Source organism: Aythya ferina (assembly GCF_964211825.1).
Source record: "Aythya ferina genome assembly, chromosome: 10".
Taxonomy (NCBI): domain Eukaryota; kingdom Metazoa; phylum Chordata; class Aves; order Anseriformes; family Anatidae; genus Aythya; species Aythya ferina.
The window spans coordinates 1,428,373-1,454,682 of record NC_140306.1 but is presented as its reverse complement, the minus strand read 5'-3'; the positions used below and the strand labels follow the sequence as shown (position 1 = coordinate 1,454,682).

The window sequence follows — 26,310 nt, the reverse complement described above, 5'->3', positions numbered from 1 at the left end:
AAATATGAATATAATTTTTCAGTTGGTATTTTCTGCATGAACTGTGCTACACAAATTCTCTTGTGTACCCTGTGATGACAGCAACACTGCTGGTGTCTCCAGAGTGTGTTTAAAACTCGGTTCTTCTTAGAATCTCGTACATGAAGTATTGCAGTCACGTGGATTTTAAACTTCTGTTTCTTCTGGCTATTAACTGCTACTGCAATTAACGTGATGGCAGAAGAATCCATTAACAGAAATGTTTGTACTCGTGTCAGTTCAGTTTTACCATGCTGGGTCAAAGTGTGCACAGTGAGATGACTTTGGATTTGTTTGCACTGCTGCTGCACCAGGCAACATGTGGAGACCAGCAGTGAGCATCCTGCACAGCGCTGAGCAGGTGCCCTGGAGGCTGCCCGTGGCCACGGGCCGGGCTTGTCACCACCACATGCTCCCCCTGGAAAAGACAGGTGGCATCAAAGCCTCCGTTTTGCCAGGTGCTCTCTTTGGGAACAGCCTGAAGGCAAAATCGGCATCTGCCAGGCAGGTCTCCAGCAGCACCTGCTATCCTTCCCAGCGCCAGCTCACTTCTCCGGGGCCACCACGTCTCGCTGCCGGCTCGGCAGTCTGCTGCAGCTTGCTTTCTCCTCTAGAACTTTCCTACCAGTTCCCAAAATTTCACAAAGGAAACCAGTGCAGACCAATTAAAAATTTAAAAAGTTCGGGGGATGGTGAGTGCTTCCCTCCCACACCCTCAGCCCAGCGCCAGTTGCCGTTGGAGTTTAACAGGTCTCATTGCCCTGTGGGAACCACATGCTGCAGGAACGAGCTGTTATTCTGTGTGCCCTACACAGGAACCCGCAGCATTTAGATGTACAGCTCTTCTGTCACTTTTATCAATTGCTTTAGAACTGAGCTTGCTTATGCACAAGCCAGCTGATGCCCAAATAAAAGCGGCCCAGGACAGGAGCCTGGCACTTGAGCTGAAAGGATTGGCTTTTCGTTCAGGAGCTAAAGCACCGACTGCTTGGTGCAGAGAGCTCAACTGCACGAATTGAGGCTGGTTGTACCACATGTCAGGTACTTCCCATGTTATTTCTAGGTGCAGGAATAATACTTGCTAATATTTTGCTGTTATAAAATCAGATATTCATTAAACTGCATCCAATTGTGAATTTTTCCTTTATTTATCTCCCTTGTCCAAGCCAACACATCATCCTTAACTCCCCCTCCTCTCCGAAAATTGTTCCCTCCACAAACCATCCGCAGACACCTTCCTTCAGTTGTCTCAGTGGCCTCGGTCCCTCCAGACGAGGGCTGGCACATCTCCCTGTGCCCAAAGGCCCACGTGCACCATTAAAGCTCTGGCTTTTTCCCTGATTTTGCACCTGCAGCTTGGTGCCATGTGCAATTATAGCCTTTTGGGGAAATGTTTAAAAAATTGCCTTCCTTAAGTCATCAGAGCAAAGCACAGGCATCCAACAGATTATTCTTGTTGCTCCTACAGCTAATGTTATTCATTCTTTTATTTTCTTAGTCTTTATACCCATCATCACGTGCTCTTCACAAGAGCACAGCTGCTGTATAGGGTACTCGTATCCCATTCAAGCCCACAGCCTGACCTTCTTTCTTTGGAAATTTTGGGGATGGGTTTTCTAACCCTTTTTACTTTTACATGGAATAATAATTTTTCACCTTTGATTTCTGAGGCAGGAATTTTTTATAAGACTGAAGACCTTTTCAGTCTCATTGAAGAAAATAGAGGTTGGCAATGAGATGTCCCAGTCTGTCGTACACCAGCTGAATGAATTGCATAGTTTGTGCTGCAATTGCTGTGAATATAATCCTTTTTTTTTTTTCTTCTCTGTATCTCCAATCAGGAAGATGTGTGTTAGGTGCATGTACGTGTATTATTTTTGTTGTTGTTGTGGTTGAATATAGTACTAGAATATGAGGTAAATGTATTTTATATGTATAGATATATATACTTCTATTATCTGGTGTCTTTGGATATATGCTCAATAAGCTGGAGGGATTTGTGCATTCATTTATTTTGAAGTTTTGGTGAATAATACAAATTTCATTGGAAAAAAATGGATGCATGTGCAGTTGCATTTCTAGTGTGTAGGAGGATTACACCTCTCCTAAGCGGAGAAGGACCAGCTCCTGAGGAGGTCATTTTGGCACATGTCTAAGTTCATAGTCTTCTCTGGAACTGATGCATGCGTTTATAGTTAAGACTATTTCTAAGCATATCTTTAAGTGTGTCTCTTGAATCAGGGCCTTGAAGATTAGCACTTGTAAAGGGGAAAAAATACTGGCACTTGGTTTTGGAGTGTTTGGATATCAAAGGGTCACACTGTTTGAAACCACTGAGGTACAAACCTGTAACTGCTCTGTGGACAGTGGAAAGCCCCAACAGCCTGTTTGAAGAGGTTCCAGTAATAACTTTATCCAGTCAATTTGCTCAAAGCAAGAGGTTTAAAGTCTAGAGAACCCCTGTTATTTAATTAAATATCCCCCTTCTATATTTCTACACATGAAGTGAATTTAAAATTAAAATTAAAATAACTTTAATCTTGTCCCACAGCTCTAAATGGTTTCTAGAGCTCCTGTCTTTGAAGCATTGTGACACTGGGGAACTAATTAAAACATAATTAGCTGATCTGTTTGAATGGCTCAAATACAGGCTTGGTGTGAGACTCGAAGTTTAGATGAGAGTAGCTGGTGATCTTAAGGAAAAGGGGAGAGGAAGGTTGGGCAAAGAAAATAACCCCACAACATTGTGAAGAGCACAGTTCTCCCTCCTTTTCTCCCGTTTATGAGGTAGCGTTGTGCATGTTTAAGGAGTAAACCCATTATCTGAGTTGATTTTCAGACCCCGTGCAGGCTTGGTGTGACCAGAAGCCATCAGACAACCCACTCCACGGGGTCACATGAGAATGTGGGATCCTGTCTGCACAAAGGGACCGGGCTGCTGCTATCGTATTGCCCTGCTTAGCTCCTTAGACGTCTGATTTCTGAGTTTAGACACCTCAAGAAGCCTGTGGAAAAGCAAACTTCTTCTGAACTCAAAGGAAACAACTGTTTGTGCGTTGAGGTCTTAGGTATTTCAGGTGCTAAGTGCTTATAATTACGGACTGCTGGCACTTTGATGGATTTACCTTGTGTTCATCTGCCCCTTGTTGCCAGCTGCTCCCGAGCAAACATCCAATAATCCTAATTGTCTTGTCGGTGTGGTAAACGGCTGACTGTAAAGCTGATGTGCAGTTGCAGGTTTAATTCCCCAAAGCCATTTACTCAGTGGAGAATTCTGCTCCTGAGAAATCTCCAAGCTCTTTTTTTCCCTCCATTTTACATTTTTTTTCCTTTCTTGTTTTCATGCAATAATTGGTTCACAGATAAGTCAATATATCCTGGACTGATTTTCTCTGCAAAAAGCACGTTTGATACGCAGCCACACTGAGCCACCACGTTGCCCACAGTGAAATTGCAGCAAACTTTCCCTGAGAGATGAGCCAAGCATTTGAAATAAAAAAAAAAAAAATACAAAAACTGGCACCACATTGAGGGTGGCAGGGAATGAGGGTGTTGTGTGATGCGGCATGCTGGGAGAGGAGCGAGGTGTGCAGGGGGGATCCCCAAAAAGCCAGGCACTGTGTGCTGCCTGGCATTGGGCACTGCTTCCCCAGCATGGAGCCAGCATCTCTGCACATCCCCTGCTGGGCTGTGCCAGCTGACAGACCAACAGGAACAGCAGAGAGAAGGGAAAACCTTCCCAATGCAGGGACTGAGTCATTTCTAAAGAGGCTGAGAATGAACTCAGACGAATTGAATGTTTTCAGATTGTATTCTCCAATGACAGATGTATTTGTGTGTGTTTAAATTTGGACTTTATGTAAAAGTTATATAAGCATTTCTAATTTTTGAAAGCATCAGTTACTGAACCAAAAATAGATCCAAAACTTTTGTGCCATTTTAATTAACATTGTTCCTCTACAAAGTGCAAAAACCCATGAAGTATCTTTAATCAACATTATAATACCACTTTTACTTTCTCAAATAAGGATCTAAATGACAGAGAGAACGTGTCTTTTGTTGGCAGGCCAACGTAACCCAACAGGGAATTGAATTTAGCTGACATATAGATTACACCTACACCAAGCTCTCCCTTCATACGGCATTTTTTCTCCATCTGCTTCTGAGGGAGGGAAAGGTAGAGTGGGTGTTGGTTCGCTTTGTTGCTCTTCAGCTCAAGCGAGAGCAGAGTCTGGTTCCTCCAGGTTGAATATTCATCTATCACAGCAGACAAAAATCATTTTAACATTTAAAATTTAATATAGGGCTAGAGACAGAATGTCAGTTATCTGCTGCTGTAGGCATGGGAGCTTGATCCGGACAGGAATTTCGGCGTTCCCTGGTGGAAGCCCTTTGCCGGATGTCCATATTGGGTTGCATATGTGTGGCATCCCGGCTACATATGAGCACGCAGGCTTCCATCTGCCTGCATGGCATGCTGCCTGGTCAGCATAAACTGTTTGTGGTTTTGGTCCTGAATATTGGGATTTGTAAGCCTCATTTGCTCTCTGAATTGGATTGCCTCATCTGAGGTGTTTTTCAGTCTGATTTCCATAGCAGTGAGGTTCCTGGGGCTTGCAAAGCAGCCTCCTCTGTGAGGCCACCTCCATCTCATTGTGCTGGCTGTCATGCTTGGTGCCCATGCCCCCAGGCAGAGCTGGGCTGTGGGCATGGGGAGAGGAGGGAGTGGTTTGTGCTCTATGCACTGTGCTGCGCTGCTCCTGCACTGGCCGCCCGCTGCTTCTCCTTGTGTGGCAGAAGGAAAGTGCACCCTTTTTTGTGTGGCAGCTGTGAAACACAAAACCAAACCTTTCAATTTCTAAACTGAGGAAACAAGATCTGAAAAACCCTGGAACACTACGTAGGCTTGCATAATCCAGGGTACCATTTTTAGATTTTTCTGATTATTGCTGCACTTTAGGATGTTATCATTTCACAAGTTAAAATTGGTGATGAGTAGATTAAGGGATTTCCTCCCACCTGTTGAGCTGTTAGAAACAGCAGATGTTAGGCAATTCTGGGAATATAATTCTAGATTGGAATTTAGAATTTTTTGTTTTTTGCATAATTTAGATTTTTGAGAAGTGAACTAGATGTGATTTCTAATGATCCAAGTGCTTATACAGAAAAAAGAAAACTATTTAAAAAGCTGGTGCCTCAAGACTACATTGTCTTAATTGTAAACATAAAATAATTTCTCTGATGACAATGGAGTACTGTACAGTAATTGCTGTGGCCCATAGAAAATATTACTGCTAAGTCCCAAGCTGTAAAAGAGTCCCAAGCATTTTTTATACCACAGAAACTCTCATTCAGGAACAGAAAGGAGGAATACCCCAAGATAGTCTAATTGCATATCCCAGAAAACAATTTTTTTTTTTTTCAGTGTATGCAAATTACATTTTTATTACAGCAAAGAGAAATGTGTATTTTTTTCTTCTTTTAGCTCATTGAAAAACAGTTGATATAATTGGACAATTGATGTAGTTGCTTATGCAATTGGAGTAATTGCACATGCAAATAAGGAATTATTCTCACAGTTATAAAACTTCTGTGAGCAGTTACAGTGCATTCCTATGTTGTTTAGACATGTAATTGTATGTGTATTTTGCACCTAGGAGTTTTATGCAGTATCCTACCTGGTTATTTATTTTGTAACAACACTGTTACCTAAATATGAAGTATTCTTTACATGATAAGCAATAAAAATAACGAGTTCACTATAATATTCAGGACTGTGAATACATTATTTCTAAACTGTGGTGCATTTTACTTTATGGGGAGTGAAATAAACACTTACTAAAGATGAAACCTCATTTAAGCTCTAGTCATTTCACAGCAATCAACAACGTACAGAATGTTTTGCCTGTTCCTGAGGCTGTGCAAGAGGAACATGACAAGCAATTGCTCAGTGCATTTTTTAAACCTGTTATTGCTAATGATAAAAATTTTAGTTGTAATGACTTTCTTCCCACCCTTTATTTTTTCCAGCTTTCTTGGAGTCAAGAGGAATGGTCTATGACCAGGTAAAATCCTCATTCATGTGTATGATGTAACAAGTGCCACAGTATTTTGCAGCCAAAAGAATTGCATGGTTCTATCTGCAAGCTGCTGGGCTTTCAGGATGGAGCTGTGTACATTCAGGTGAGTTTTGGTGGTTAAGTAATTCCTGTTTTAGTTCCCTTTCCTTCTCACAATGATTTCTGGAGGGCACTAGGTTGCCTCTGTGTGCCAAAGGGCAGCTCTCCCTTTGTGAACAGCACCATATGGATTTATGTGACAGCTTCAGGAAGGCAGAAAATGCCCAAGGTGTAGCAGGCCTCTGTGTGGAGCTGGGACAACAAACAACCCTTTCTGGGCTAAATCTGGGAGGTTCTCAGCACCTGCAACTCATGTGGGGTTAAAGCTATTGCTTGCTCTGTTGCAGTATCAGACCCCAGTTATTAAAGGTTGGCAGTCAAAATGAATCACAGAACTGTAAAGATCTTTACAAATGGTACGTAAAATGTGATCCACACATTTTGTAGCAGGAAGTGGAGGAGAGGAAGTCTGAATACCTGGCCAAACTTTTGTGAAAATTTGGTTTTAATTTTAATTACATCCCATATCTGTAATAAGAAATTAATTGTCATTACCTACAAAAATGTTATTTTATTCTGAAATTGGTATCTCTTTTTTTCCTCTTTGGCTATACTAGTTCTGCTCTCTGTGCAAACATATCACCTGACTGTGCAAAGATTGACTCCATGCTCCAAATTGTGTTTTGTCAGCCCCAGCTGTAAATCCAGTACTGGGGCTGCTTGCCACCCTGGGGACTAAATCTGGCTATTCATATTATGATTGCCATTGTAGGAGTTTCTGTTCAAGAACTCTAGTTTTATTGAATGAAACGTTTAAAAAACAATACCCTCATGCCAACACTGTCGCTTTCCTTGACTATTAACAAGAAAGGGTAGAAATATCAATTTCCTTACATATGGAGGCACTGGAGGGTATAAAAGTCAAGTTCTTCTAAAAGGCTTGTTAGGAATTTAAAGTATCCCTGGGCCAGAGGAAGACTAACATAAAATCCATAGGCCAGATTCACAGCAGTTTGGATCAATATAGATCCATTGAAGTATACAGAATGTACTTGCTTATATATGTCAAGTAAACATCTGGTTCTATATGTATTTAAAATATTTAAGTTGGAGAAATTTCTAGTAAGATTAAAAATATCTTATTTCCAACAGCATTCTGAGCAAACAAAAGAGCCACAAAAATACTTTTCCATTCATGTATTTATGGGATCTGACATTCACCTTTCATTTTTATTCTTCTGATCCTATGCTTTTTCTGTATCTTGGGTAGCTCTGTGACTGATCCAGGGAAGATGTAAACCTACTTTTTTTTCTCAGCTATGAAGCCAATCCCTCTAGTTCCCCATGTTCATGGTGCAAATTACATCTTCCTAACCATCTGAAAATTGTTGTTACTCTTTTGGGACAACAGTAAAAAAAAAATGATTTTTTTTTTTTTTTTTTTAACAAAAGCTCTGTTTCCTCATAAATTCCTCTGTACTTTAGGTAGTATCTGTATCAAAAAAACTGTATGGGTTTTTGCTTTGAAAACCTATTAGTGTCAAGACACTGCCAGTAACTGGATTATCTGGGCTTTTGGCTTGATGCAGTCTGGCAATTCCTGTTTCGAAGCAATGCTCTGCAAACAGTGGAGATGCACAGACACTGGTATTTGTTCTGCACAGACATACATATGTATGCTCTGAAGGGCAAACAAGCCTGGTACTGAACTGTTTCAGGTGGACATCCCTGATTTGGGGCTTCAGGAATGCTCTGCAGTTATCTGGACAGAGGACAAGTTGCGTACTTCCACTTCCCGCTTGGAAGAGCACATCTCGTTCCTGCTGGCAAGCTGTGGGGCGTGCTGAGTCCCAGTGCTTGGCCTTGCTCTAAATGTAGTTCCTGCAGTTCCAGGACCACTTGGGCACACTTTTGAGCTCTCTAGCTTCATACTAGGCACAACACCCAGTCTCTAGATCATTGACTTGCCTTGACCTCAGCTGGCAGGGGTGGACCGCCAGGTGGTCAGGAGGCCCCAGCACCAGCTGAAGGCCATCGCTGCCCACGGCAGAGCAGGCCTGGGTGCGCGCTGCCCACCTCTCTCCCCACAGCACACCCGGCTGCTGAGCCAGCTCTGTGTGGCAGAAAGCTTTGGTTTCACATCATGTCTGTGTTCATTTCAGAGTCATGGAAATGCAGGGGTTGCTGTCTTTGAGCCATGCAAATGGTAAAACAAATGCTCATAGGTTTTTTAGCAGGTCAGTGCGGAGTTACTGTCCGGAGACGGCCCGTCTGGGGCAGAAGGAATGTGTGCAGTGCTGGGTGAGCTGGAGAGCCAGGACATCACTCTGACAGTCCTCACACAGCGCCTTGTCTGTCTCTATTAGTCCTTTGAAGGTGTGACTGCAAGAGGAGTGAACCTGAAGAGCGGTATTGCTTGGAAGTTCTTTGTTTAACCTGCGTGTGCAGGTGCTGCAGTATTTTGTTGAACAAACACTGAGATTAGACTGGGACTTGCTCTTCAGATAACATTTGTCACTTGATAGGATAAGCCTCTGGCTTGATTGGTTACACAGAGATATGAAGAGTTACCTTTATTTATCAAATTCATGTACAATTTTAGGGTTAGCTCCTCAGCTGATGTAATTTGATGTGACCACATGATTATCACTGGAGCTGCTCCAGCGTATAATAGGGTTTTGTGGAGAAATGCTGATGCAAGGAAAGGCTTCACGCTTCCCTCACTTCACATCTCTCACTGATGTAGCTCACCTTCTCGTTTTCTGTAGCTGAGTAGTTAATTCCAATAGAAATAAATGATAAAGTCTTATTTAGGTTTGCATTTTTACCCAAAGGGCAGGGATAACATGCAGGCGTGCATTCTCTTGCAGCAATGCATTGAGCCTGGGACTAGGCTGCTCTTCCTGATACCATGGACTGCCTTCCCTATGGATAATCATAAAATAATTCCTGCTAATTGGAACATCCATGTTAAAAAGCTGAGTGAGAAAAACAAATCTTCACTGTGAAAAGATGATGTTGATGAACATTATGTATGTTTAAGTTTTTAGGGTGGCAAGATGAGAAAGTAATTCAGTGACATAAATCCTTGAAAGTATGGAGAAGGAAAGTTGGTAGTTTTAGCCAAAGAGAAGCAGAAGTCAAATCATACTGTTTAAAATACCAGAATTCATTAGAACTCAAATGAAAAAATACACATTTTTGCAGTAAATATAGATTTAAAAAAAAGAATTATAGCCCTAAGTCCTTCATAGCTCAGAACAATTTGTGTTATTATTCCTTGTGTAGTACCACAGCTCCTTCACTGATATGCTGTGCTGTCCCCTTTCAGACATAAAGATAAAGCCATAGTGAGATTCATTTGAAGAAAAAAAAAACAAACCAAATGATCCTTGTATTAAAACCAATCCCCCATATGGTGGCAGCCTTTTGAAAGATATGAGGAAAAAACAAAAACCAAAAAACCTTCCATTTAATGTTTGTTTTAACACAGTCAGAAGAAAACATACATAACATGCAATGGCTCCTCTCATTTTTGGATCTGTAATTCAGTTTCACAGAACTCTGTAAGAGATTGCTTCTTAATGCTTACAAGATTATTTCAAGCCTGGACCTTATTTCAACAGATGACTATTTTTAGTTATTCTCAAGTGCTTAAAATAGGCACAATGCTGGATCAATAATATAGGCCCCAGTCCAATTACAAGTGTTGCTGCTGGTGCCTTGGGCAAGGCTGTATGGGGACTGTTCGAGGAGTTCATTCCTCTTCCACCAGCCATTTCTGCTTATATTCAGCACGCTCTAAAACACGGCGCTCAGCAGAGCCCTTCTGGTTTCCAGAAGCTTTCCAAGAGCAATAAGCTCTGTGCTCTTTTGCCTGATGTTGGAGAGGCTAAATGTATCGGTGCTGTGAGAGGAGCAGGGAAAATCTATTTGCCAAAGATTTAAAACCTGCAAATCAGGGCTGTGAACTCTAAAGCACACCCGGGAAAATCAGGCTAATTCCTTTAACTACCCATTAGACTTACTTTGCTCATTCTCCCTTAAAGTATCTGATTGCTGAAGAAAAGCTGTTTTCTGGGGGAGCTTTGACATCACCAAATCTTTTGGCTGTTTCCAGATGGTCAGTTGGGAAATGTCACTCGGATCCAGGAAAGGGTTCAGCTTTCCTTGGAGTGGCTCACTGCAAGGAAGAAGTTTTTTCTTTTCCTTTTGTTTAGGGATGGATGCCCACCAGGCCTTGGCCAGGTGCACTGTGATGTTGGGAAGCAGGAGGGGACCTGGCCCCTGCATGTTGCAGGAAAGTGCAGCCTTTCTGCATAGTAGCATCTGAGTGAAAAAGTAAGTTTTTGAAAGCAGATTTAGAAGTGTGGTGGTTAGATATTCTTTTGTCTTTCTTATTGCTTACAGTAGGACAACTGCGCTGCCCTGAAATGACCTGTTTCTGCAATATTTTGTCCCTAGGTGGTAATAAAAAAAAAGAAATGTAGCCAGTGGTAAATGCAGTTTAGGAGTACTGATGGTATCCGTGGTATCAGATCCCATTTTCAAGGCCTCTTGTTCTGCAGCTTAAAGACAGCCTTGCACCCCATTTTCTGCTGGAGGCAGCATCTGTGGCTTCCCACTCAGTGGGATCCCTGCTCTGTACCACATTGCCTTGGGCCCTATTTTTGTGGAGAACAAAGCACCCTCCCTTTCCCTGGCAAGGGACATGTTTATTTTTACTACTTTTTTTTTTTTTTTTTTTTTTTTGTGAGCTCTTCATGCTTTGCTCATGCAAATGAAATCACTCTATTCTGACTAACATCTCTGTGAGTTACAGCCTGCTTATTGTTTTAGAAATAAAGATATTAGTATGCAAATGACTCTGGAAGGTGTTTCTTCTCATTAGAGAATGGAGATCATTTGATAAAGGATGCAGTGTGCTTCATCTGTAAAAAGGCTCAGCAAATTTGTCTTGTCTCAACAGCATTCTAACAGCAAGACCGATCGGATAATGTAGAAAAGAAAGCACAGGAGACAAATGGTTTATGACACTCAGGTTACCTTTACTGTGCAAGGTGGGCGTGAAATTTTTTATGGTGAGACAAAAAAGATGATGGACAATTAACTACAAACTCTTGCAGCAGGTTTATCATATGCTCAGCTCATCCATCTGTGTCTCAGTCTCCAGTGGACTCATGAGTTTCATCAAGAAAACCATTTCCAAACCAGCAGACCAAAACAGATCGTTTTCGGCTCCAAGCTCCATCGAGGCTTTGCAGTAATTTTACCTTGTGTTTACGATTTATGGATGCAACATATACACAGAGCAGACAAGAGTGGTCCAAATATTTTCCCCTTGCAGGGTATGTGTTTTAAAATATTTCTCATTCAGGGAACAGTTCTGCAAATACTTGAACGCATGTGAATACCTTTATTCAGGCTGATACCATTCTGTCCTTCGGGGTGAGATGGCTAACATGTATGTAGCTGCATTTAAATTCCAAAGTCTGTCCTGTGATAACTGGCAGAATTGGTTTGGGTAACTAGGAAAGAAAGGATAAGCTCATGGTTAAAGCACCAAATCGGAACGCAAAATATTGGTGCTCCCTTTGTGCTCCTGCTGCAGGCTGTCTTTGTGACCTTGAAGGAATCACTGGGTCTAGCTGCACCTTAGGCTTTGATCTGTAAAGTCAGGATAGTTGCCTTTATTTTCCTTATCTGTTTGTGCCAAAGCAGTTAATATTGCCCTTCACAATATTATGTCAATGTATATCTTATTGAAGACCTTTAAGAACTAATCTTATATAAATAATATTTTTTCCATAGCTAATTAGTTTCACTTATTCTTGCCAGATTTGTTTAAATATGATATATATTTTTAGAATGCAAGGTAATTATTTTTATCCTATGAGTCTTGAGTCCCTCTTCTGTTCGATCTCTCAGTCTAGCTGCTTCAGAGAATGCAGACTCTTCTTCGCAGAGATCACGTTGGGGAGGGAATCAATAAAGTCAGAGCCCTGGGACTAATCAGGTAAGCTGTCACACAGCCCTGAGATGATGTCTCTTTCTTTTCCCCCTGAAAAATATGGGAGGGTGCTAAGCCTAGCTCTTGTAGGAATAATTCTGGTAAGTTTTATAGAAAAAGAGACAACACAGAGCTATCCCTAGGTCTGACCTGGGGCTTGCTGGTATGGGCAGACAAGCACCTGTTGATTTCAGTATCAAAATTATTTACTTCAAGCTCCTCTTTTCCGTGCCATTCTCTCTTTTCCTTATAGGAAGATAAACATTGCTTGAAGGAAACAAAGGGTCCTACTTTCTTCTTAATTTGTCAAATAGATGTCAATTTCTCATTGCCTCAGAGTAATGCTAAGCACTGACAAAATGCTACCCAACCCTATGAGGATTACGGGAGCAAAGTGCTCCCTTTACAATTCATTCCCTTACTACTCAACACCGCTGAAGAAAGTGAAGTGCTGAAGAAGGCCTTGTGGTCTTTCTTGACAGTTAATAAATTGGAGTTTTGTCAGGCCAAAGAGATGCCATAAAGAGAGCAGATTAAAAGAGATTAGTTCTGCCAAGTGGCCTGAAGAGAGAATTTAGTGCTCGCCCCTGCCTGCCCGGCAGAGCCAGCACCCGCGTGGGCTGCAGAGGGCAAGGAGATCCTTCTGCCTTCACAGGACTCTACGTCACAGCTGCAATGGACACTGCTGCTTTGGAGGGGACAGAAGGAGGGACAGAGAAATGCTTAGTTTTATTTTTCTTTCTCTTTGTTTGCAAGAAGCACACCTTTGATTTCTGTATTCTCTTTGCTCTGGTTGGCCGTTGTTCTTGCTACCAATGTTATATAACTGAATTCAAAGGCAAAATAGTCACTTAATTTTTTTTTGTAGTTACAACCCTATGTGGTGGTGCTATTGCACAGTGGCACACATGCTATTATTCACATCGGTGGGAATTCCCAAAAAAGGTGAGATTTGCACAACCGAGAGTGATGGATTCTTCAAAGTGCTCATGGGGTGCTCAGGAGACTGAGGCATGAGACACGAAGAGAGAAGAGGTGGAGAAATGGCCATAAGAGAGCAGCAGAAGTTCTGCTATCAATCACTAACTGAAATTAGTCTTAAAAGAAACAAACAAAAAAAACCAGCAAATACAAACAAACAGACAAAAAAAAAAAAAAAACACTTGGAAAATTCAAATTCCCCTTCAGACAGATCTGAAAATGTGGCAAGTACTGCCATCATCATTGTTTTTTTGTTGGCTGATGTAAACTTTATAAGCCTGGTCTTCATGGCTCAAAGCTCCCCTTGACTTCAATGAGGCACGCAGTCTGAGGACACCAAGAGAATATGCAGTAGCCGCTGTCAAAAGAAGGCCTGGCTTTCCTGGGAAACAGGAATAAAACAGGGGCATGTATTTTGAAGGGTATTAGAGGTGCTGCAGTGACCATGCTCTTAACCCTGAAGAGCAGATTTGTTGAAACCTTTTTTGTTCAAACCAGATGGAAAAGAGCCTGTACAAAGCTATTTCACAGCTCACATGCGGACAGAAGGTGTCTGCGTTGCCTACAATGTCCCACAGAAAGACAGCAAAACATTTTAAATTGATGGCCAAGTTTTAGATAGGCCTTATATTAAGCACGAAAAAAGAGACATATATCTACATTTATAAATAGTAAAGTAAAAGTATCTTTTATAATTTAACCATAATTTTTCATAGGTAAAACTACTTCCAACAAGTTTTTCCTGGGTTTCAATAGTAATTTCTAGTTTCCAATATAAGTGTAGGCATTTTTTAAGTCTGTACAACTTGTTACTCCAAATATGATATACTAATGAGTTCTCTTTGTGGTTTGGAAAATGCTACTGCTGTTATGGTGTTTTGATCATACCAAGGGAAAACTAGGTGTTAGAAGGCAATATGCACAATGGTAGATTGGCTTTCCCATTTTTATGTTGCCTCCAAATATTTTCTCTGAAACCCTAGATCTTCTTTATGTTATTTAACAAAAGGATATAAGGTGAGGGAATAGAAGTTTAAATGCTTAGAGTTAATAGAGTAGATATAAATGTCAGAATCTAAATAGAAATGTCAGTATCTAACTCATCATTTTAAAAATCCACAATATATTTCTAGCTACTTCAAACTGGTTTAAGATAGAAAATATAAAAGGAGGAATATTATATCCATGAAAATGATTCAATAACATGCCTTTCCTTCTGGTTTTATTTGCCCATGGAGGAACTATTCCACAGAGAATAGTTCATCTAAGAGCTTGTTTTTTACTTGATAAAAAGGACATTTGCTTACTTCCAGACTTTGAAGGTTACAGCCTCATTTGATTCACTGGAGAAAATTAAATACAAAATAAGTAGGGAGAGAAGAGCTGTAATGGTAAAATATATGACCTATTTGTTTTATGTATATCATGCATGCTTATCAGAGCTTTCAAATGGGCTGCTAAAATTTATCTTAATGTTAAAGTCAACACTATTTCATTCATAAACAGTAATATGTGCAAAACCACTGATACCAAATAAGATATAGGAGGTTAATTCCTCCCTATGAAAGTCTGTCTACAAACATAAATTCTGTAATTTAGATTGAAAAACCATTGATGCAGGGTTATATTTTATTTATATAGCATGCTGCACACGATGACTGCTATCCAAGACTGCTGTTCCTTAGCATCGCTGAAGCAAAATTGGAAATGGTGATCTTTCCCATGAGGAAAGGAAAGAGCCACAAGCCCATTAGTGCAGTACTGAGGAATCAGGCCTGATGTCACGGGAACTGTTTGCAAAGGTTTGCTGAAGTTGCCTCATGCTACTTCAAAGCCTTGCACTTTGTTTAAAATCCAAAATAAGCAGTCAGCCCATTCTCAAGTGATCAAGTGGATATATTTTAAAGTAATTAATTGCTGGTTAATTGCCATGCAGGTTACTATCCTGTATAATAAAATTCATGGAAATGTTAGTTGCTGTAATAAGGTAATGAATTTTTGTAAGAAATTGTGTTAACACTGAACAATCCTTAGGTAGCTGCACAGCTTATGCCTCGTGTACAAATCTCAAAGAGGTGCTCATAAATTTTTTAAAACCATGAGCTAGCACTGTTTCAGTGGATGAAGTGAATCAAATGAAAATCCTGAAATGAGTTTTTGGGAATCTTCATTAAAATAACTGTTAATAAAATAAAAGTTCTAGGGGATGAGACCTGTACATAATAAAAGCAATCAGAAGTCTGAAACACAAATTTCTGTTTTGAACCAGTAACCACTAAAGAACTGGCCTTGCCCATCATATATCTGATGGAATTTTAAACCACTTTGCAGTGAAGGGCACTGCCTAGATTTTAGCCACATGTTGGAGTGTGCTTCTAAGTTCTTTGTCAGCTTCTGTGTACCACACATGGGCTGCAAAAATATATATCTGCCATAAGACAAATTGCAGGATTTACTTAGTCTCCAGCAGTAAGATTGCTTTTCTATATCTGAGTGATGAAAAGCAATGTCTGAGCCTGTTTGAGATGTCATCATCAGCATCAGAAGCATCCAGTCCAAATGGCAACATCTGATATGACTTTCCTTCATCTGTTTGGACTAATTGCATCCTGCCTAAGCTTCCAGGTAGCATAGGTATTAGTGACTGCTCTCAAAGGACACTCCTTGTGTATATTCTTATTCTTTTCCTAAAGCAAGTTATGGCAAATTAATCAATATTAAATGGTTTATATGGTGCTGTAGGAATTCTGGTGCTGCTTTGATCTGACACTGAACTGCAGCTCTCCCGATGTCCTCCCACTGCAGCAGAGTGCTGCCAACCCAGCACAGCACAGCTTGTTGGAGCTGGCAGACACACGTACTGATCACACTGTCTGCATTGCTTCAGCCTGCTGGTCATTGGGTTTTCCATTTGGTAACTCCAACACCGCGAATATGTCACTGAAGACTTTGGCTATATTAGTTACTCTGTAAAAACTCAAAAAAGCTTTCTTTGTGATGTGGCAAGGAAAAATTTGCCAAGCTTCTCCTAAAGCCTGGTACTGCACCCCAAGGAGACTGTTAACACCTGGGCAACTTCTGGATCAAGGCCACCACACTTCAAACCAAAAACTGTGCAGGAGCACACAGGTGAATGTGAGCCTCAGCTCTGCTGAAAATGAGTTACTCCTCCAGTGATGGAGCATTGACCAGACGGAGGACCTGTGGGAGGCCTAGAACAGAGAGAGCACATATATTAAAGCTAATTCTGGTTGCTTTTCAAATCTAAGCTATACTTTTTTATGTACTTGGATATTTTAAAAGCCTAAATTAGCATTCAAAGAACTGCCGACAATTTTGGGTCCAGATTTTGGGCTTATTTGTGTTTGTGAAAACTAAGAATGTGTAAGTAGAAATTGGCAATACAAACAGGACAGATTTTAGCTTGTTTAAACTGAGTTTCTAGAACTGCTTTGCTCTTCTTCAGGCTGTGTGAGTTTCCAAATTGGTGCTTCATTCGGGGGAGTAATGCATCATCTGGGCACTGCACTTTGAAGAACATCACTGGCTCAGCTCTGGGCTATTTCTGTGGTGAAATCATGACTCCGCTCCGATTGAAGTCTGGCCCTGCATCACTTTGATCAGTCTGGGGTTTTATACCAGGTACCCTTATCTGTGGGAATTTGGATGGATTCATGGTACTTTGTGTGTGTTATGTCAGCCTTTCAAGCAATTGCTGACCACACAGCAACATCTTTCTGCTGAACTGATGCAGGGCAGTTTGTAGCACTGGCAGCCAGATGGACATGCTGCAGTTCCCATGCTGATATCCTGATTTTTTCTTTTTCCATTCTCTATTTAGTCTTGGAAGCATGGTAGAGCCTTTACAAGCAAAACTAAATGGCTGAAGCAGAAGGGAAATGTTGGAATTTTACAAAACAGAAAATCAAAAGTTGCTAGTTGATGAGTTTTTTGTACTCTGTGTTGAGCCTTTACATGTCATGTTTTACTGCAAGGGTAAAAGTGATGGAGCAAAGGTCTGCAGGCTTTGCTTTCTGGGGGGCTAACTGGAAAAAAGATGGGTGCCTGCTTGATTGGCTTCAGGGAGGTTACAGTTTGTAGGTGTTTGCACAGATTTTGAGTTGCTTCCACAAATGTTTGTGTTGTGGACCCCAATCGGGACAGCCTTTACACCTGTGAGTTGTGGAATGTGGGACCCACAGCTGCATGTTTCTGGCTGTCCCGCTTGCAGGAAACTACCAAACTGGTGTGCCTCAGTTCCCTGGCTGTAAAATAGACAGCTTTACTTTATTCACAAGAAAGGTGTTAAATATTTAATTTCATTGTCATTATTATTCATCCAAACTGCCTTTCTATGTGTATGTAAGCACATATAGAAATGAATTGTGACTAAGCTTACATTCAGCTCTGAACACCCTGTTTTCTATTAATGCCCAATCGGACACTTACATGTAAGATCTTTGCATTTCTCCCTCTTTGTAACAGTTTTCCTCAGAAAGTTCTTTTTAGTCCTTACCTCAGCACCCAGAGCTGTGGAGAGGATATGGAAGGAGCTGTGTGTGAACAAGTATTTAACAAGAAGTAATTCTCCACATTGTAATCATTTAGGAATACTCTTAGGTTAACTTTTGCGGCTCTTAGTAATAGTATTAGCTATGTATAACACCATTTAAAAATTCAGGACATAAAGTTCTGAGGTAAATTTTCATTTTGATGTTCCTTTCACACTCTTAAACTTTCAGAAGATTACAGAAATTTGGCCAGGCTGCAGCTAAAATGAGCAAAGGGGAGAGGCACTCTGATGTTCGTGACAAAACAACCGGGAGGAAGAACAGAAATATGAAAAATCAATATTTCAAAACCTCTGTCTTTTACAAAAGATTTAAAAACAACCTCCTCCTTGCCTCTTCCTTTGAGTTTTTGCTGAAAGACATTGTTTTAAGAGAGGCCATTTTCAAAAAGAAGGGGGCAGGATGAGGCTGGAAAAAAAAAATAAAAAAAGAACAGTGTAAGGTTCTTCTGCAGAGTATTACGTGGGAACCCTGGCTTCAAAGGCCAGGGAGGGTGGCAATAGAAATAAAAGCATTTGTTACCCCCTGCAAAGGCTACAGACTCCTGCTGACGGAAACATAGTCATATTTTGTTTAAATTTATGTATTTTTTCAATCTCTGGGATTGTGGGCAAGGGTTTCACCCTCTGACTTCACCCATGAGATGTAGTAGCTAGAGCTCTGCCTCTAATTTGTGTAACATTTAATTAAAACGAATAGAGTGAAGAATTTTTTTTCCCCTCTTAAGTCTCACTGTCTTGCATTTGCCCTTTTCTTTGCAGTGAGCACCCATCTTGCAGAAGAATCGACAAGCAGGAGTGTCATTGTGATACAAACAGACGGTAAGCGATGACACAAGAAGGTAACCTTCCTTTACCCGCCTGTGATGTGAACCAGACCTGAGAATTTTAAATGAGAGGGTTAAATGACTTGCACCAGAAAATAAAAGCAGAAGAATGTATCAAAGAATGAACTGTAATCACTGTGATTTAGCTGAGCAGCGAGACCTTCTATAAAAGAGAAATGTGGTTTTGAACATGGAGGAAAAAACAGGAATTAGTCTCAGGGAAGTTTTAATCCTCTTGTGGACATGTTTTCTCCCTAGCCTCCTGCAAAACTAGGTTAATACACCTGCTTATTGTCAGAATGTAATTACTTCAAATGGAACTGAAGATTAAAAGTGCACATTCAGTGCTGCATACTGTTATATTAACATTTGTTCCTCTGTTTGGTGGGGAGCAGCGGGGCTGTTTGTGCCTTAGCTGCTGGCTCACTGCAGCCGCTGGGAAGTCCCTTCACCTGCTGCACCTTGCCAAGTGCCCCCTTCCTAAAGGAAGGAGCAAGCAGGGCTGGTTCCCATTCAAATGCAATTGAAACTTCATGGTGGAAAGTTGTTTGGATGTTCCAAACATTTCTAAGAGAAAGAAAGCAGTCCAGACTGCCCTGTGATGTTTTAAAGCTATGATTTGTCCTCTAAGTACTTATCCATGACAATTTTCAGTATAAAGTAAACATTGAATGTGACATGAAAGGGCAAGTGGTCACCTTTCCCTGTCACCTCCATACAACTACCGGCCTGTGAACAATTCCTCTGGGAACGCTTGGTGGAAAGCTTTAGGAGGTATGGATGCCTGGAGAGGGAACATAATTTTCAGCATTTCTTCTGAGCTACTGAACTGCTCTATGCCACCAAGGACAAAGCCAACTCCTGACATTGACACAGCTGCCAAAGTCATTAACTGTTTCTTCAAATCCTAAATTACTGGAAGAGCAGACCCTGACCCTGATCTGCTGGCACCCGCGCTGCTTCATCAGGGCATCGAGCATTGGCAGGGGCTGAAGCAGGCACTTGGAGAAACCTCTGCATGAGCACCACAGCCAACATGCTCCCTCGTTTAGCTGAATGTGGGTTAATTAAGTCTATTAATTAGAGTTACTGTAGTGTGATCTTCTGGTAGAGGTCAGCCTCCTTCAGCAGAGCTGGTGTTCTGGTGGAAAACTTGGTGTTTTGCTGCAGCATCTCTCTGGGTCAGGCGGTGCTGCAGAGCTCCATCTGCAGCTGCAGGCTTTGGCTTCTACCACAGAGATTCATCTGGGAACAGATGACCGACTTGAGGGCAATTTAGTACTTGCACTGAAGAGGTCTTGCATGCTGTGAAAGCTTCCTCTGTAATGCTCTCCTACCTTACCATACAAACCCCACCGTGCTGCCTTATTCCAAATTGTGGAGATCTCAGTACAGCCCATCACAACCCTGGCTTCGTAAGCTGCTCTTGGCACCGCATCCCTTGTCCAAGGCAGGTGCTCAGAGACACGAGCCATGCCTGCCCCCCTCAGCTGTCACACAGCCGCAGTACTTTATGTTGTCAGTCACAACCTGAGTGCCGGGCTATTTACAGTGCACCAGACAAAATCAATATACAGGGAATGAGTCACATTTAAATGTAGTTTGGTTTTGCTGCGTCTCTTTCACCAAATGAAGTTCAGCTTTGTGACAAACATCTGACACATTTTAATTAAAATGGAAGGCTGGCCTGAAAAGTTCCTCAATTTTAATATGCAACAATAACAAGACTAACATGAAAAAGCATGGGTAACTTGGGAGGAGAAAGGAGAATTAAGTGCTGTCTAGTGCTGTGCTATTGAAAACTTGCTTCCACATTAATTCTTGGAGACAAATTCAATTTTACCAGCTTCAGAATCATGGCAGGTTACTCTGGAAAATGTCCAACTTTAGAAATTCTTTCAAGGTACAGATACATTGGAAGTGCTCATGCAATTTTATGGTCACGTTGTCACCTCTGCACTTGAGCATGGAGCTGTGTTCATATCATCATTTGTCACACTGTAAAGACACCATTGTGTCTGTGCTAATTGAAGATGATTTTTAATTATATCAAGTGTTTTTTTTTTTTTTTTTTTCTCCAGCTATGTCTATTATAAAATAGCTGTGAACAAAAACAAAGCAATTCCTATGCTTTAAGTGTTATTTTTCTCTTTAGGAATGGAAATCTGTCTTTAACTCTAGTAGTGATGCTGTTGGAGATGGATTTTGTGGGGCTCCCGTACTGCAAACCCTTTCTATAAATATCCTGAAGATATTTTACACATTCTATTCTGTGCTCTATTCCATTTTTCCATGTTTGGTGTAAAAGGGGAGATTTAGGGGAGATTTCTTTTAATTATCACCTTTTACGACCACTCCATTTCCCCAGAAAGCTTCCTGCCTCCTCCCCTGGCTGTATTTGAAGAAAGAACCCCAACGTGGCAAAATGAAGCAGATTTCTCCCACTGGAAGTGTAGAAGTCTCACCCCTGTGCTGTTTGGAGCTGGGACCAGATGTACAATGTAAGCAGCAGCAAGTACTTACTCCCTGTGCCCCCATCTCCTCTTCCATCTTTATGGGCTGAAAGGCCCACAGAGACATGCACATGGAATACGTACCTAGGATAGTGCATAAACTTTTGTGGGCTAGAACTGCGTATTTTTGTTTTTATTTTTCTTACAGCTGCTGTGTGGAGAGCTAGTCCTGGTGGAAACCAGCTTCATAACGGGTGTTGTATGAATAATAAAAGACTGTTGTAAATGCACTGGATGAAATATAAATGTGCTGTATTTTTACAGTTCTTGATCAAAAGAGCTTATCCATAACCTATTGCAGAAAGGTTTTCATTGATTTAGTGGCTAATACGTAGGATTTATATAAATGTTGATACATTTAGTTTGGTTCAAAGCCAAAGGTTTATCCAAAATGCATTGCAAAACAGAACAAGCCCTCAGCTGTAGGCAGAAAACATATGAGTTCCTAAACTGAGAGATTTAGCAATAAAACCACTTAAACACAAAATAAGTCTTCCTTCCATACTAGAATAATAATAATATAGGACTTTTAATAAAAATGGGCACAGAAACCAGCATGATTGGTTTTAAAAAATAAAATATATATATAATAATAATGTTTTAATTAATTAATTTATTTATTTTTAGGAAGGGCTTTACAAGAGGTATTTTTACATGCAAATACAAAAATCAAATGACACTTAAGAAATTTATTTTCCTCCAATTCCTCACAAGTTCCATGTTTTTTGAAGGAAAGGGTAACACTGTCATAAATCATGAATCATCTTGCTTTACCTACGTTGTGCACTGCATCTACATTCACCAGCTGCCCACTGAAGACTAGCCAAATAGCAAGGACTGGTATAAACCACGGTATGACAAAGGCAGCGAAATACGAAATGCCTACCCAAATTACATCTATTTATACTCTGTAATCTTTGAGCCATGATCCAGAAGACTGGTGATAATCCAGGAATAAATGTGTACCTTTTACACAACATTAACTTACTTTTTTCTAGCTTGTCAAACAGCTTTGGGATTTATTATGTGTTTATTGTATGCCTCACCAGTTTCTTTCCAACTAGGGGACTGCATATTTATTTTTACCTTCCACCTTTGAGCATTGCATTTGGCTTAGTGAAGCATATTTGATAATGGATTTTAGCACTACAAGACTGTAAATTTCGTGCATTATTTGGAACAGAGGGACATGGGGGACCCAGCGGTGCAAATGCAAGGTAACAGAAAACTGCCACTCAAAGAAAGAGGAAGTTTTCCACTCCAGCAAAGATTAATATATTTTCACAGCATACTATTCATCAGGGCTGTAAAAGCGAAGTTCCAGCTGTTCAGAAGGCTGCTTGTTTACCAAGCGGACTTGTAAGTTTCAAAACTTTGGACAATATTTAGCTACCTACTTGTAGGCAACTGATTTCTCGTGTCTTCTCGGTAGTTTACTGAGTTGGAGTAGCCAAGAGTATCATGAAAGTTAAGCTAGGTATGATTATTCCATGTTTATAGAATAGATTTGGTGTTCTTTAATGCACCAGGTGCTTGGATTGTTTCCATATTGCTTGCTATTTTCCTAGTTAATACCGTTCATTGATCGTGGTATGCCTGGAATGGAATGGAGCCTAGGAGTGAAACGGAGCCAGTTTCCATCTCAACCCTGTAGTGCTGCTAATGGCTCTTTAAGTAAAAGCTGCACAGTTTTTATTTTAAAGGACTCTGGAATGTACACAGCTAGGTTCTCTCTCAGTGAACTGCTACTTCTCTTCTGCAGCTGAATGGGTGCCCAGCATCATCCCTGCAATTAGAGCCACAGGACGAGTATGTACCTGTTGTGCACTGCAAGTGCAAGGCGCATGTGGTTTTGGATGGATCAAACTTTACGATGAGAAGTGACTGTCCCAAAGGTCAGACTGTGAACTAATGACATGCATTCTCCTTGTCGTTCAGCCTTGTGTTTTGGTAAATGTCATGATGAGCTGAGAAAAAGTAGACAGAAAAGACACTTCAGTTTTTAGTGACTCGTTACAGTTTAACTGGGCACGTCCAGTCGAATATCCAGTCAAACAAATTCATACTTTTTGTGGCTACTTTTGTGTCTGGAAGAAAGTTTTGCCATGTCTAAGTTTTTCTGAAGCCATTTCCAAAGAAAATGGAAATACGATGCCTGGAACACAAGTGGGACTGCCTAGGCCTATGGCCTGCCTGCTGCAGAATGAGGCTGTTGTTAAATAATGTTTCGTTAGGCAAATGTCCTCCTTGGCTGGCCAGGCCCTGCTGTACTCGTCTGGCTGCGAGCACCAGGTGTGAACTGTTCTAGCTGCAGGAGAGGCAGCAGTGGATCTGAATGCCGTGGTGTGCTCTGCCACCTTTTTTCAGCAGTGTTGCTCAACTGGAGTTCTTCTGGAAAATCTGGGCATCGGTTCGCAGAGATCAAGTAGCAGGGCATGTGTGAAGAGATATAATTGTTGTCTAAACTGTTAAGTTCTGATGAGGTTTGATACCATTTAATTTCTCAGCTCAACATGTAGCAACAACAAATTTCTTTGGCAACGAAGAAAGTGTATTGAAATAGTATCCTCTACCAAGTGCAATGAGGGGGTGGGGAATGACTAGCAGTGACATTATTTCTTGAAAGAGTTTATGCTCTCCTAATGAAAATCCCACGCAGAAATTGTCACCCTGTTCTTCTCCATGGTTGGAATTAGTTACCCTCTGTGTGGTCAGAAGGACCTGTACTGCATTTCTTACATGGGGAAAGGCAGGTGGGATGTGGGTTGCCAACGTGAGCACATTGGGTAACCAGCTGAAGGAACTGGAGGTCTGCAGGTTTTTTTGTTTGATTTTTGTTTTCTTCTACTTAAATTTATCCGTTTGTTCTAATTTGCTTTGTCCTTTCAAACCAGGTTTGAATGCTGGCCTACAACAGAATTTACTGGCATAATCATTTATATCTGAGAACCAAATGAAGCATTTCCCTTGCATAAGTTGCTGTGAAGGCAGACATATGGCATGTATTTAAGAGCTGGGTAAGTTCCTGAAGTAAGTATTAAATAGAAAATCAGTGCAATAAGTGTATCGCTCTTCTTTTTAATGCTAGTATAGATACAGCTACAGATTTTGGCTCCTTTATGAGTTGTCATGAAGTTCAGTGATTGAATTATACTGTTTCCCATCATTTTTTCTTTAATTAATTCTGGATCAAATTCTGCCACGTTTGTTAGTTGTAGCTGCTTTCACTAAGGGAAAGAGGTTGGAAATATTGCCAAAGCAACTTTGGATTAAATGAAAAGTTTATCAATAAACTGTCTCAATGATGAGATCCCAAAGTGCTTTGAAGAGAAGTGGTGTCCATGCTTACCACTCCTGAAATGATGGCACTACTGCGGTGGGCACTTACTTGCACACAGCATGCAGGAGGTGGAAATGCTTCTCTGCAGGGTGAGCTGCTTGGCTGGGTTGAGGCGGAGGCGTCAGGGTTGGCCAAGGCTGCAGGAGGTGTTTTATCACCTTCCAGCATGGGCGATTGGAAGGTGCCAGCCTCCCTTGGAATCAATGGACTTTTAATGTTCTCGGCTATTTTGGGTTATATTTAGCATGCAGGATCAGACACCATGTGGAGCAACTTTAAAATCAATAGAAAACGAGTAACTGATGCAAAGTCATTTTTATAGACTCTGTTCTGTTTTTTATGGATTTTTGAGTAAAACCATTGGATTAACCTTGTTGCCCTGTGATTGTTCCATTTTACTGTAAATAAAACCAAAGTAAAATCTTACAATACTTTTAAGAAAAGGAACTTTACATGCAAGTGCAAATACATGCAAGAAATATAGGCCTTATTGAGGTTTTTTGTTGGTTAGTATACATATTCTTTAATTTGTTGGTTATTAGGACTTTTTGAAGCTTGCCTTGGTGTCCTCACATGTTTTGTGGGATTGTGATGCACAAAATGGTTTGATATCTGTTATGATTAATGTTCTGGAGGAACCTGGTCATAGTTATGGAATTACTGTGTGTTTGATGGCCCTGACACAGCAGATAATTTTCCCCTAGTTCCCATGGCCCAGCAGACACAAGATTTAGATGTGCTGACACACTGCAAGAAGAGTTCTGCTTAGGAGGATTCCCAGCCCTGGTCAGCTAAGCAGAGATGTTGTGATGGTGTGGATAAGCTTAAATAACTGCTCTGGCCATGGCAAGCTTATCTAAATTAAAACCTGGCTTGCAAACCCTTTGGAGACTTTCCTATCACTACCGCAAAAGCCCATATTTAAAAAAAGAAAATGAAATGTTTCAGTCTTCAATTTCAAATGAGTACAGTCATCCTGGTTCTAAAAAATTAGATGGTAGATTATTAGAAATTACTTTCATGTCCAAAAATGACTTCCAGCAAAATTCCACATTTTATTCAAAGTAAACAAAAACCATCAACCCCTTCCTGGTAGAAAATGGTGGGAATACCAGTAGAGATGGTAAGTCTCAGTTTCCCATTTTCTCTGGAAACGCTTACCATTTTATGTTTCTGCTGCAAAACTGTAGCAGCCGCAGAGCAGAGCACTGAATGCTCAGGCTAGGGCTTTTTTGGTTGATGACCACACTCTACCATTATGCACAACGCCACTCGATTTAGCAATTTGTAAAACTTGATCCAATGCCTATGGCAGCTGATGCGATCTCAGAAGGATGTCAGCATGCCCTGCAGCCCCAGCCAGATAATTTGTACAGAGGCTGCATGCCATGGGCAAAGCCTCCCTGCAAGGTGCCAGGGCTGCCATGTCAGGTGCCAGGCATCACGCAAGGGGACGTTAGGAGCCTGTTTTCAGTGTGAACCAAAGTTATGTTCTTGTCAGACTTGTCTGGGGTGTGATTTGGAAATCAAGCACCCGACAAGTTTGCTGTATCTCTGCCAAAAGACTCCAGGCTTAATTTAGTCAACATTCTGAATTAATTTTCCTTTTAAATGGATGCTTTCTTAAAATATAGGGGGGAGATTTTTTTGCTGATAAGATTGTTCTGTGAACCGTTCCTAATGAGCTGCTGTGTCATTCCCTCGTGCTTTCCATTTGTCTTGCTTAGACTGCTTCAGTTTTAAGTATTCCAGTCCTTTACTGCCTGTTAATAATATTTATTTATACTGGGACCTTCTTAAAATATTTTTATAAGCTGTTAGAAAGCAAAACATTTTATTTATTTGTTTACATTCTCTTTTATTCAGGTGAGTGGATCTACAAATTAGTTTAACCTCTTTTACCTGTTTCCTTAATGTTTATGTGTCCAAATT

General features: G+C 40.8%; 1 long non-coding RNA gene across 1 annotated transcript in view; it reads left to right on the top strand.

The window, feature by feature from the left end:
• Positions 1-21,268, top strand: part of LOC311441948 — a 44,942-nt gene extending 23,674 nt beyond the window's left edge. The window contains exons 5-11 of the long non-coding RNA XR_014696343.1: positions 6,049-6,201; positions 11,107-11,197; positions 11,304-11,485; positions 12,066-12,153; positions 16,595-16,770; positions 18,461-18,520; positions 20,894-21,268. This is a non-coding gene — a long non-coding RNA (uncharacterized lncRNA). The remainder of the gene's footprint in view (positions 1-6,048; positions 6,202-11,106; positions 11,198-11,303; positions 11,486-12,065; positions 12,154-16,594; positions 16,771-18,460; positions 18,521-20,893) is intronic.
• Positions 21,269-26,310: the final 5,042 nt, after the last annotated feature.